A 13,542-nucleotide genomic window follows, 5' to 3' on the forward strand; every position below is an offset into this window, starting at 1 on the left:
AGATATTAAAGTCCCCAAACCTAATTCGCACCTACTGCCACTCAGCCAGGGTAGGTATTAGCACACGCAACTTTCTGTCCACAACTTTCACCCTCATGGGGAAGTCAGTCGGCTATAGCCCCGTCGTGTAGACCAATTTGTCTGGCCAGAAGCCCCTGGTCCAGCGCCAGAGTGAACGCCTCAAACGAAAAACCTCTAATGGGCATATACGCTAAACTGGCCAAAGTGGGACCACAAACAAATACGACATACAAATTTAGCAAAGTAGATTCGAGAAGGGCTGGCGGGCAGGGCACCGGCTTCATAATATTAAAAGAAATATTGATTTTTTAAAAGCCAATTTAAGGTGTAGTAAAGCTGACCGAGCCAGCTAGTAATTATAATCTCTCTTCAGATAATGAAATTTCCATTAAATGTAAAAGCGTGCTAAGTTCGGCCGGGCCGAATCTTATATACCCTCCACCATAGATTGCATTTGTCGAATTCTTTTCCCGATATCTCTTTTTGTGCAAGCAAAGAACAAAAGGAAAAAAATTGATATAATATTGGAGCTATATGAAGATATGGTCCGAATCGGACCATAATTGAATAAAATATTGAAGACCATAATAGAAGTCATAGTCAGCCAATTCGAGTAACAATTGCGCCCTTTAAGGGGCTCAAGAAGTAAAATAGAGAGATGGGTTTATATGTGAGCTGTATCAGGCTATAGACCGATTCAGACCATATTTGACATGTACATTGAAGCTCGTGGGAGAAGACGTTGTACAAAATTTTAGCCAAATCGGATAATAATTAAGACATCTGGAGGATCAAGAATTCAAGAGCCCATATCGGTTTATATGGCAGCAATATCAGGTTATGTATCGATTTGAACCATTTTTGGCACAGTTATTGTAAGTAATAACAAAGCATGTCATGCGAAATTTCAGCCAAATGGGAAAAGAATTGTGCCCTCTAGTGCCTCAAAAATTCAAGATTCAAAATCGGCTTGTATGGCAGCTATATCAGGTTATAGACCGATTTACACCATACTAAGCACTGTTGTTGGAAGTCATAACAAAACACCTCGTGCAAAATTTCAGCCAAATCGGATAGGAATTGCGCCGTCTAGTGGCTCAAGAAGTCAAGATCCAAGATCGGTTCATAAGGCAGCTATATCAGGTTATGAAATCGATTTACACCATACTAAGCACAGTTATTGGAAGTCATAACAAAACACGTCGTGCAAAATTTCAGCCAAATCGGATAGTAATTGCGCCCTCTAGTGGCTCAAGAAGTCAAGATCCAAGTTCGGTTTATAAGGCAGCTATATCAGGTTATAGACGGATTTAAACCATACTCAGCACAGTTGTTGGAAGTCATAATAGAACACTTCATGCAAAATTTCAGCTAAATCGGATAAGAATTGTGCCCTCTAGTGGCTCAAGAAGTCAAGATCGGTTTATATGGCAGCTATATCAAAACATGGACCGATATAGCCCATTTACAATTGCAACAGACCTACACTTATAAGAAGTATTTGTGCAAAAATATTTGTGCTTTACTCCTTCGAAAGTTAGAGTGCTTTCGACAGACAGACGGATGGATGGACAGATGGACGGACGGACATGGCCAGATCGACTTAAAATGTCATGACGATCAAGAATATGTATACTGTATGGGGTCTTAGATGAATATTTCGAGGAGTTACAAACAGAATGACGAAATTAGTACACCTACATCCTATGGTGGAGGGTATAAAAATAAATAAATGACATTCATCGTTTTAATATAATATTTTACTTTTTGTGATGCGGATCATACGGCTGATTTCGCTTCGGACTTCCGACTGGCCATGTTGTCGAGAATAAGCATGGTTTTGATTATACTTGGCTGCATACAGATATCACAGGTAAGTTTTGATCAATTTCCAATGTTACGCATATTTATCCATCCACATTGATGCAGCCTTCCAAACGTTCCATGGGTTTACGACTCTACAACTTTACATGTACAACATTTGCAAATTTTGTAGTTGATTATGGTTGTTCCTTTAACAAATTAAGTGACAAAGAATATGTATACAGTCTTATGTTCATTTTGAGGCGACAGTTGCCAAAAAATGCTGAAGTAGAAGTTTTGCTAGATGCAAAGCCCTCTAAAGGAAAAAATGTTATAAAATTCATACGTATAAGAATGAACGTGTGCGAAGCATTGACACGGATGTTCTCTATTCCCATGTTGAAGACTCTAATGATTCAATTGTTCCGCAGCACCAACATGCCTTATTCGTGTCCAATAAATGGGGTAGGTGTGATCTGTTATTTTGAAAATATGCTCTTATCAACACTAATTGCTAAGGAACTTCTTTACAGAACTTTATGTATAACATAACCGATTGTATACTTAGCGAAGACTTAATACCTTCTTACGCACCAGTAGCTCAGTTTAACTTTACAGTTAATTTTTTTGAGACTCGCAGACGTTTTGCTGAACTTTTCTTTCAGGGTGCAACAGTATTAAAGAAGTAAATTCAGTAATGGCAACTTGATGGAATGCGGTTAACTGCAATTAGCGCTGTGTGTGAATTGTGTGAGTCTGAGTTGTTAAATTGTAAACCCTTTGTCTGTATTATATGCATTAGTAAAAAATTGTAAATATAGAAAAATTTTCAATTTAAATAATGGCTACAATCCATACAATGTCATATCGGATGAAAGATTGATATGTGAACTGTATTTACATGACATGTGCTTGTGCAAAATTTTATCATAATCGGGCGACAAATGCTCATTTACACGAATACCTGGTCAAATATACGAACATAGCCAAATCGAGAGGATTTCCAGAAATCCCATTTCAAAAAAGTTTCAGAACAACTTCATTTTGAATATTTAAGCCATGTTATAAAGCATTTTGGTCTTCCCGGTTTGCGTGTACCACCGTGTTTGCCTTCAAAAGACTTCTATGCTGGAGCTTCTTCATCCATTCTGACAACATGATCCAGCCAACGCAGCCGTTTATTTGGATACTTGTAACTATGTTATCGTTATCATACGACGCCCATATTCTTCACTAATGCAAACTGGTCCATATATTTTACGAAGAATCTTTCTCTCAAATACTCCAAGCACTTCACAAGTGCCCATGCTTCAGTATCATATAACAACACGGGTAGTATCTGTGTCTTGTATAGTGTAATCTTCGTCTGTCGAGAGGTGGCCTTGTTTCTAAACTGCTTACTTAATACAAAGTAGCATCTGTTTGACGGTATTATTCTTCGCTTTATCGCAAAAATGGTGTCATTCGTTTCGGTTACGGCGGTACCGAGATAGATAAGGTTACTGACTATCTCAAAGTTGTGGATCCCAACTTTCTCCATTTCTTTATCTAATCGGTTGTACAAGGCGTTTTGGGAGCTGAAACCATCCATTTCGTCTTATCTCCATTCACTGCCAGACCCATTTTCACCGACTCTCTTTCGATTCTTTCAAAGGATGCAGTTACTACTTCCAGTGACCCACCTATAATGTCGATGTCTTCGGCATAGGCGAGTAGCATGCGTTCTCTTGTGATTAGTATGCCATATCATCTGCATCTCGTAAATGGTTCGGAGAGATTCTTTCCTATTCTTACTGAGGATCGCGTATCAGCAAGTGCCATCCTGCAGAATCTTATTAATTTTGCAGGGATACCAAACTCAGACATGGCTTGCAATACCTTTTTTTAGTGTTTCCCAACAACACCACCAAATGATCACTGCACTTTGTTGCCTGTTTACTTTATACCTTTTTTTATTTCCCAACAGCAGGGAGTTTAATACAAATTATCTTTTGGATGCACAAAAAAAAGTTAATGTCACAAGGCTTTCAGCACACAACTGTATCTGTCCCTTCTGCTTTTCTTAATAAAAGAGCTATACTGCCCTTCATCAATTTTAAAGGTTCACAAAAAGAGAGCGAGCAATAGAAGCCACAAGTGCGGGATCTATGTTCAACCACCAAAAAGGGCAGTGAAAGAAGACGAGACAAAATAAACTCAATTATGAAGGGAGCAGAAGGGAACGAGCGCAGCGGAATGTTCACACATTCGAACACATATATATGTGTATAACAGCTAAACTAATGTGGCGTGCTGAGCCCTCTTTGGCCCGCGGTGTGAACAGGCTTTGTAGTCAACAAAGAGATGGTAGGTGTTGATTTGTCCTTCTCGGGTCTTTGCCAGGATTTGGCGCAGTGTGAATATACGGTCCAGGGTGGATTTACCAGGTCGAAAGCCACATTGATAGGGTCCGCTCGAGAGTATCTTATATGCGATGGGGAGGAGACTTATTCCTCTGTTGTTGACACATTCCGTCTTGTCTCCTTTCTTGTGTACGGGACATAGTATACTGAGGTTTCAATCATCGGGTATGCGTTCTTCTAGCCAGATTGTGCAGATAAACTGATGCATACGCCTTATCAGCATGTCGCCTTCGGTCAGCGGGTAACTCGTCGGCTCCTGTACCATCATTCTAATGTATACCATCATCATTGATAGGTTCTGCAGTATCCTCTTCGCCGCCAACGTCGTACACTAGCAGTTGGGCAAAATGTTCTTTCCATATCCTCAGCATGCTATCTATATCAGCGGGTAACCCTTCGTTGTCTCTGCAGGAGGATGTGCCTGCACCAAAGCCATCGGTTTGGTGTTTAATTTTTTGGTAGAATTTCCGGACTTCATTCTGACTCCTGTATATCTCAATTCGCTCGCACTCACGTCTTTCCATTTCTTTTTTCTTTCTGCGGAATAGACGATTCTCCTCTCTCTTTTTCTCCCGTTACCTCTCCTTCATCTAGCGCGTTGTTTTTGATTGCAGAGTTGCTCTGTATGCCGCATTCTTGGCTTCAGTAGCATCTCGACACTCCTGGTCGTACCATGGGTTTCTTGGAGAAGGTTTCCGGTACCCAAGTACGGATTTCTCGCCATTTTCCATGGAGTAGGCAATGGTTTGCCACTGCGCCTTTATATCATCGGAACAAGGAGTGCTTTCCATCAAGCAGTTGGGTCAGTCGAGTGGAGTATATCGCTGCCATCTGTTGTGTTTGTGGCTTTTCAATGTCCAGCTTCCGTGCAGTGTCAGATCGTACTTTTCTCGCCATGCTAAAATGGGTGAGAACCTTTGCTGCAACAAGATAATGATCCGAATCGAAATTCGCTTCACGGATCGATGGTACATTTAACACGTTGGATGAATACCTTCCATCTATCACAACGTGATCAATTTGAGTCCTTGTGTTTTGATCGGGTGACAGTCATATGGCTTTGCGAATATTTTTATGTTGAAATCTGGTGCTACTAACTACCATATTTTTTGCCGCGGCGAAGTCTATCACCCTCAATCCATTACTGGACGTTATCTCGTGGAGGCTAAACTCTCCGATTGTTGGACCAAAGATCTCTTCCTTCCCTATCTTCGCATTAAAATCTCCCAGAACGAATTTAATATCATAGGCGGGTTAGCGGTCATATTCCCTCTCTAGGCGCTCGTCGAAAATATTGTCTTCCGTCGGGGCATGGGCACACATGTTGAAGAATTTGGCTTTTATGCGGATTGTGGCTAGCCTCTCATCAACCGGAGTAAAGCTGGAGACAAGGTGTTTCAGTCTTCAACTACTATTCACTTTACATTGAGAGCGAAGACATTAATCGAGACTCGTACATGAAGAGGAAGAAATCAACACACATCAATAAACTGAGAAAACAAAGACAACTGCACTACGAGGGGCATAACATCGAGATCAACAGAGAGTGGTTTAAAAATAAAAGCAACACGACTATACCAACCAATGTTAAGTGGTTATTCTCTTTAGGTCCCAAATGTTCTCTTCCAACGACAAAAAAGACGTTCCCTCTATTCAAAGTAATAGCTAAGGGAGAAGATTGTGTCCAAACATGGAAGAGTAGAGAGCTATAAGAAAACTCACGCATAAAATTGGTTACATTAGTAGATGACCACATACAGAAAACAAAGCCAAGCAGACGTGATAAGCTTGTGCTTGATACACTAGGAGAAATAAGGAGATGTTTAAAGGAAAACAAGGATATTTTTATACTATGCGCTGACAAAGGAGGAAAAAGATGTTCACACTCGACGTCCTCGCGTTAGCTCCACACCACTTCACACATTCTGTGGTCGCCCGGATCTCCGCCTGCAGGACTGTATTATGGTCAGGCAGTCTAAAACAGATCTCAGTCCCTAGGTTCTCAATGTAAACGCCCAGGCCCAAGCTATACAACGTGTACATACCGCCGATTGGTAGCTGTGTCCCGATTAATGGCCAGGCTTACACCCCGACATAAGTGGGTTGCTATCTGGCCATAATCGTCTGGTTCTAGGGGACTTTAATGCGCATAACACGTCATGGCATTCTCTCCTAGGTAACGACCAGCGTGGCATAGCTTTGGCAGAGCAGATTGAAAGCTCCACGTTTTGCACGGTGAATGAGGATGCCCACACTAGGATTACTAGGAGGTGCAGCAGCTCGCCAGACATCACAATTGCAGCCCCTGATCTCCTAAGTGAGGTATCCTGGCAAGCCGTCATCTGTTTGGGTCAGACCAACTCCCCATAATTCTCACCATCGGCCGACCATCCGACTTCATAACCTCTTCCCGCCGGACGATTATCAATCATAAGAAGGCCGATTGGGCTGACTTCAAAGAGTATAAAAATCGCCGCTTCAGTGAACTGCCACCCCCCTCTGATGTGTTAGTGGCCGAGAGGAAATTCCGAGACACCATTAAAGCAGCAACCGCTCACTTTATACCAGCTGGTCGAATACCCCAAGGGCGGCCCAATTTCCCGTCGCAAGCAGTGGTACTCGCAGACGAGAGTGATGGGATTCGTGGTAAGGACCCCACTAACCCCAGAATCAGCGAGCTGAATCTGGAAATAAACAGGGTAGTCAACGAACATAAGCGGAATTTGTGGCTGGAACACTTGGAGCAATGTAACTTAGACACCGGTGTAGGCAAACTGTGGTCTACTGTTAAGTCACTCTCGAACGCCGGTAGACGGCATGACAGGACCTCAGTCACTTTTGGCGAAATAACTGTGACTGATCCGAAGAGATGCGCCAGGTTGTTCAACCGTCAATTTATTGTGCATCCCGAGAGAGACAGGGCAAGGAGGAGAGCCATTCGCCTTAATTGTGGTCTTCGGGCCGATGAACAGCCATCACAATTCACCGTGGGCGAAGGTACGAATGTCATCCGTGGCGCCAAGACGTTGGGCCCCGACGGAATCTCTACATTGATGTTGAAGAATCTGGATTCACCTCGAGTTGAGTACCTTACCACTGTCCTCAACCTATCTTTGAACACTCTTATAGTTCTCGATGTCTGGAAAATGGGCAAAGTGATCCCGCTACTGAAGCCTGGAAAAGACCCGAGTTTAGGGGAGTCGTACAGACCGATCTCCCTACTCTCACCAGTGGCAAAGACGCTTGAGGCATTACTCCTCCCGAGCCTCGTAGGAGAATTTCCATTCGCCGAGCATCAACATGGATTTTGAAGACTGCACAGCACAACAACAGCTTTGCATGCCATCACCGCACACATTTGCCGTGGCTTCAATCAGCCCAGGCCATGTGATACGACGCTCTTCGTGGCACTGGGCATTCGACACGGTCAGCCATGCCAAATTATTTGAGGACATCGTCAACACGTCTCTCCAGCCAGGCCTGAAACGATGGGACGCGAATTATCTGTGTGGTCGCCAGTCATTTGTGGAATTTAGGGATAAGAAGTCGAAACACCGTAGAGTGAAACAGGGAGTTCCCCAAGGTGGTGTGATATCTCCGGCAATGTTTAACCTCTACCTATCCTCCATTCCGCCTCCTCCAGACAGCATAAAGATCGTATCATATGCGGAGGACTTTACGATCATGGCATCAGGCCCCCCACCCATTGATGACATCTTCGATGGGTTAAACGCCTACTTCAACGAACTTGCCTCATATTTCGCTGCAAGAAATCTGAATATGCGCCACCAAATCTTCAGCCACATTGTTCACTACAAATACGCGTGAGGTGAATAATGAGCTGACTGTTAAGGTCGACGAAGAAATGATTCCGACCATCAAGTGTCCCAAAATACTTGGAGTCACACTTGACAGCTTTTACACATTCTCCCCACATGCCACAGCATTTTGCGATAAAGTCAAAAGTAGAAACAAGATCCTCAAGTCACTTGCCGGCAGCACTTGGGGTGCAGATAAAGAAACCTTGTTGACCACGTACAAAGCAATTGGCCGGTCTGTGGTAAGTTATGCAGCGCCAGTGTGGTCGAGTCAACTTTGTGACACGCAGTGGAATAATATTCATAACTGTCAGAATGCCGCCCTCCTAACTGCTATGGGCTGTCTCCTCAGTTCTCATGTGGACCACCTCCATCAGGAGACAAAGATCCTACCAGTGGGAAGACATAACTATTGGGTTGCCCAAAAAGTAATTGCGGATTTTTTAAAAGAAAGTAAATGCATTTTTAATAAAGCTTAGAATGAACTTTAATCAAATATATAATTGCCCTTTTTATAACCTCCACCATAAGATGGGGGGTATACTAATTTCGTCATTCTGATTGTAACTACTCGAAATATTCGTCTGAGACCCCATAAAGTATATATATTCTTGATCGTCGTGAAATTTTATGTCGATCTAGCCATGTCCGTCCGTCTGTCCGTCCGTCTGTCTGTCGAAAGCACGCTAACTTCCGAAGGAGTAAAGCTAGCCTCTTGAAATTTTGCACAAATACTTCTTATTAGTGTAGGTCGGTTGGTATTGTAAATGAGCCATATCGGTCCATGTTTTGATATAGCTGCCATATAAACCGATCTTGGGTCTTGACTTCTTGAGCCTCTAGAGTGCGCAATTCTTATCCGATTGGGATGAAATTTTGCACGACGTGTTTTGTTATGACATCCAACAACTGTGCTAAGTATGGTTCAAATCGGTTTATAACCTGATATAGCTGCCATATAAACCGATCTTGGGTCTTGACTTCTTGAGCCTCTAGTGTGCGCAATTCTTATCCGATTGAAATGAAATTTTGCACGACGTGTTTTGTTATTATATCCAACAACTGTGCCAAGTATGGTTCAAATCGGTCCATAACCTGATATAGCTGCCATATACACCGATCTGGGGTTTTGACTTCTTTAGCCTCTAGAGTGCGCAATTCTTATCCGATTGGAATGAAATTTTGCACGACGTGTTTTGTTACGATATCCAACAACTGTGCCAAGTATGGTTCAAATCGATCCATCACCTTATATAGCTGTCATATAAACCGATCTTGGGTCTTGACTTCTTGAACCTCTAGAGAGTGCAATTCTTATCCAATTTGAATGAATTTTGGCACGTAGTATTTTGTTATGATATCCAACAACTGTGCCAAATATGGTTCAAATCGGTTCATAACCTGATATAGCTGCCATATAAACCGATCTGGGATCTTGACTTCTTGAGCCTCTAGAGGTCGCAATTATTATCCGATTTGCTTGAAATTTTGTACGACGGATTCTCTCATGACCATTAACATACGTGTTTATTATGGCCTGAATCGGTATATAGTCCGATACAGCTCCCATATAAATCGATCTCTCTATTTTACTTCTTGAGCCCACAAAGGGCGCAATTCTTATTCGAATTGGCTGACATTTTACACAGGTCTCCAACATATAATTTAATTGTGGTCCAAACCAGACCATATCTTGATATCGCTCTAATAGCATAGCAAATCTTTTCTTATATCCTTTTTTTGCCTAAGAAGAGATGCCGGGAAAAGAACTCGACAAATGCGATCCATGGTGGAGGGTATATAAGATTCGGCCCGGCCGAACTTAGCACGCTTTTACTTGTTTTCAATAACCTTTTGCCATCCTCCTGGCAAATTTAGTATTCCACGCTCATAGAACTTCTGGCCTTTATCTGCAAAAAACTGAACCAAGTGCGATTTTATAGCCTCATCATTGTCGAAAGTTTTACCATTTAAGGAGTTCTGCAAAGATCGAAATAAATGGTAGTCTGATGGTGCAAGGTCAGGGCTATATGGTGGATGCATCAAAAGTTCCCAGCCAAGCTCACTCAGTTTTTGGCGAGTGACCAAAGATTTGTGCGGTCTAGCGTTGTCCTGGTGGAATATGACACCTTTACGATTGACCAATTCTGGTCGCTTCTCCTTGATGGCTGTATTCAATTTGTCCAATTGTTGACGGTAAACATCCGAATTAATCGTTTGGTACCTTGGAAGTTATGATTCGTTTTAAAACGGATCGAATTAATTGCGCTTAAGGTGCATATCACAAGCGTTGATTCGGCTTGTTAAATGAATTTCTTTCAATACATGTGGTACCCAAATATCAAGCTTTTTCACCAGTCCAAAACTTTTTATGTGATAATGAACGGTTGATTTTGGTATATTTAACTTCTCTCCTATCTCACGCTCAGTTACATGACGATCCAATTCGATTAATGCTTTGATTTGGTCATCATCAACTTCATTTGGCCGACCTGAAAAATCCGCAATTACTTTGGGGCATCCCAATACATGTTGTCTAAGCAATACCTTTGGGGCTGTTATCGCAGAGGCCATCCAAATCATCATCTTGTGGATAGATATCGACCGCCCAGAAGCCTTAAGATAGATCTACATGATCTAGAGTGCTACAAGAGAGAACCTCTAAATCAGCGGCATATCAAGCAACAACTATGCAGACACGTTAGCAGATGCGGTAATTATCTAACGTATGAATGTAGTCCTTGGAGAACGACCGCCTCCCATTGCACCTGAAGAAATTGAGCTCCCCCGGCAAACCAGAGTAGTTCTGGCTCAATTACGTTCCAGCAGATGCAGCCGCCTCAATTCCTACAGAGCTAGGATTGATGCCGACATGCAAGATGTATGTCCCGATTGTAACCAGGGACCGCACGATACATGTCACCTGTTTAACTGCCCGGCCAGACCCACTCGACTCAGACCCGGATCCCTGTGGACGCACCCCATCTTGGTAGCAGAGTTCCTGGGTCTTGACACTCAACAGAATCTAGCAGACGAAAGTTAGAACACAATAAACTGCTACAACAACAACAACAACATTAACAAATTCAATAATCTAGAGTCGAGAAGGGCTGGCGGCTTGAAAGTCGTGTTACACTCAGCACCGGCTTCGAAATATTTAAAGAAATAATTTGTTTTTGAAAAGCCATCTTTGGGTGTAGTAAAGCATCCGAGCCTGCTAGTAATTGGATAATATCTCTTGACATAATGGAGTTTCCATTAAAAGTCAAAAAAAAAAAAATAATAACATTCATCGTTTTAAAATCATAATTTACTTTTTGTGATGCGGAACATAGGCTTATTTCGCTTCGGACTTCCGACTAGCCCTGTTGTCGAGAATAGGCATGGTTTTGATAACACTCGGCTGCATACAGATATCACAGGTAAGTTTTGATGAATTTCCATTGGTACGCATATTTATCCATCCACATTGATGCAGCCTTCCAAACGTTCCATGGGTTTACGACTCTATAACTTTACATGTACAACATTTTCAAATGTCGTAGTTGATTATGGTTGCTGTCTTAAAAAATTAAGTGATACCGAATATGCATACAGGGTTATGGTTATATTGAGAAGAGAATTAACAAAAAATGCTGAAGTTGAAGTTTTGCTGGATGCAAGGCCCTCTAAAGGAAAAAATGTTATAAAATTCATAAGTATAAGAATAAACGTGTGCGAAGCCTTGACTCAGATGTTCTCTAATCCCATGTTGAAGACTCTAATGATTCAATTGTTCCGAAGCACCAACTTGCTCTTAACAACACTAACTGCTAAGGAACCTCTTTACAGAACTTTATGTATAACACAACCGATTGTATAGTAAGCGATAACTTGATACCTTTTTACGCACCAGTAGCTCAGTTTAACTTTACAGTTAATTTTTTTCAGAATCGCAAACGTTTTGCTGAACTTTTCTTTCAGGGTTCTACAGTGTTTAAGAAGTAAATTCAGTTATGGCAACTTAATGGAATGCGGCCAACTGCAATCGGCGCTGTATGAACTGAGTTGTTAAATTGTAAACCCTGTCCATATTCGTTTTTAATGGAAATTTATATTGTATACATCAATTAAAAATGTATATATTGAAATGTTTCAATTTAAATTTTGGCTACTATAGCCATACAATATCGGATAAATTATTGAAGTGTGAACTTTATTTGATATTGAAACGGAAGAATGACATTTGCAAAATTTTATGGTAATCGGGCAACAAATGCTGGTTTTCAAGAATACATGGACAAAAGGATGAACATAGCCACATCGAAATGATTTCCGGAAATCCTGCTTCCATAAACGTTCAGAATAATTTAAGTCTGAGTATTGAAATCATGCAATAGGCCACCGTAGCGCAGAGGTTAGCATGTCCGCCTATGACGCCTGGGTTCAGCTCCTGGCGAGAACATCAGAAAAATTTTCAGCGGTGTTTATGACCCCATAATGGGAAGAACTATGTCGCTAAAAAAGGTATGGCAGCCATGTAAAAGCTTCTCCTCAAAGAGGGGTCGAACTTCGGCACGCCGTTCTGTCTCGGCCATAAAAAGGAGCCCACTTAGCACTGAGCTTAAACTTGAATCGGACATAACTCATTGATATGTGAGAAGTTTGCCCCTGTTCCTTAATGGAATATTCATGGGCAAATTTTAATTTTTGTAATAGAGTCTTCTGGCAACCCAATTTTTCCCCAAAACATAATATAGGATAATTTTTTTTTTTTTAACTTATTTGATTCGTCCACTTTATGCCAACGAAACCTGCTTTGGAGTATTTCATTCATAATTGCATCTACCGAAGGATGGGAGTATATTAATTTTGTCATTCCGCTTGCAAAATATCGAAATATCCATTTCCGACCCTACAAATCTAAGACGATGTAGACATGTCCGTCCGTCTGTCTGTTGAAATCACGCTACAGTCTTTAAAAATTGAGATATTGAGCTGAAATTTTACACAGCTTCCTTTTTTGTCCATAAGCAGGTTAAGTCCGAAGATGGGCTATATCGGACTATATCTTGATATAGCCCCCTTATTGACCGATAGACAGTGAGTTGTGTTAGGCCCTTCGACATCCTTCGTCAATTTGGCTCAGATCGGTCCAGATTTGGATATAGCTGCCATATAGACCGATCCTCCGATTTAGGGTCTTAGGGCCATAAAAGCCACATTTATTACCCGATTAACTCGTTGAAATTTAAGACAGTGAGTTGTGTTAGGCCACTCGACATCCTTCGTCAATTTGGCTCAGATCGGTCCAGATTTGGATATAGCTGTCATATAGACCGATCCTCCGATTTAGGGTCTTAGGCCCATAAAAGCCACTTTTATTATCTGATTTTGCTGAAATTTGGAACAGTGGTATATGTTAGGCCCTTCGACATCCTCCGAGAATTTGGCTCAGATCGGTCCAGATATAGATATAGCTGCCATATAGACCGATCCTCAGATTTAGGGTCTTAGGC

This window comes from Stomoxys calcitrans, chromosome 5 (genome assembly GCF_963082655.1).
Source record: "Stomoxys calcitrans chromosome 5, idStoCalc2.1, whole genome shotgun sequence".
In the NCBI taxonomy this organism is placed as follows: domain Eukaryota; kingdom Metazoa; phylum Arthropoda; class Insecta; order Diptera; family Muscidae; genus Stomoxys; species Stomoxys calcitrans.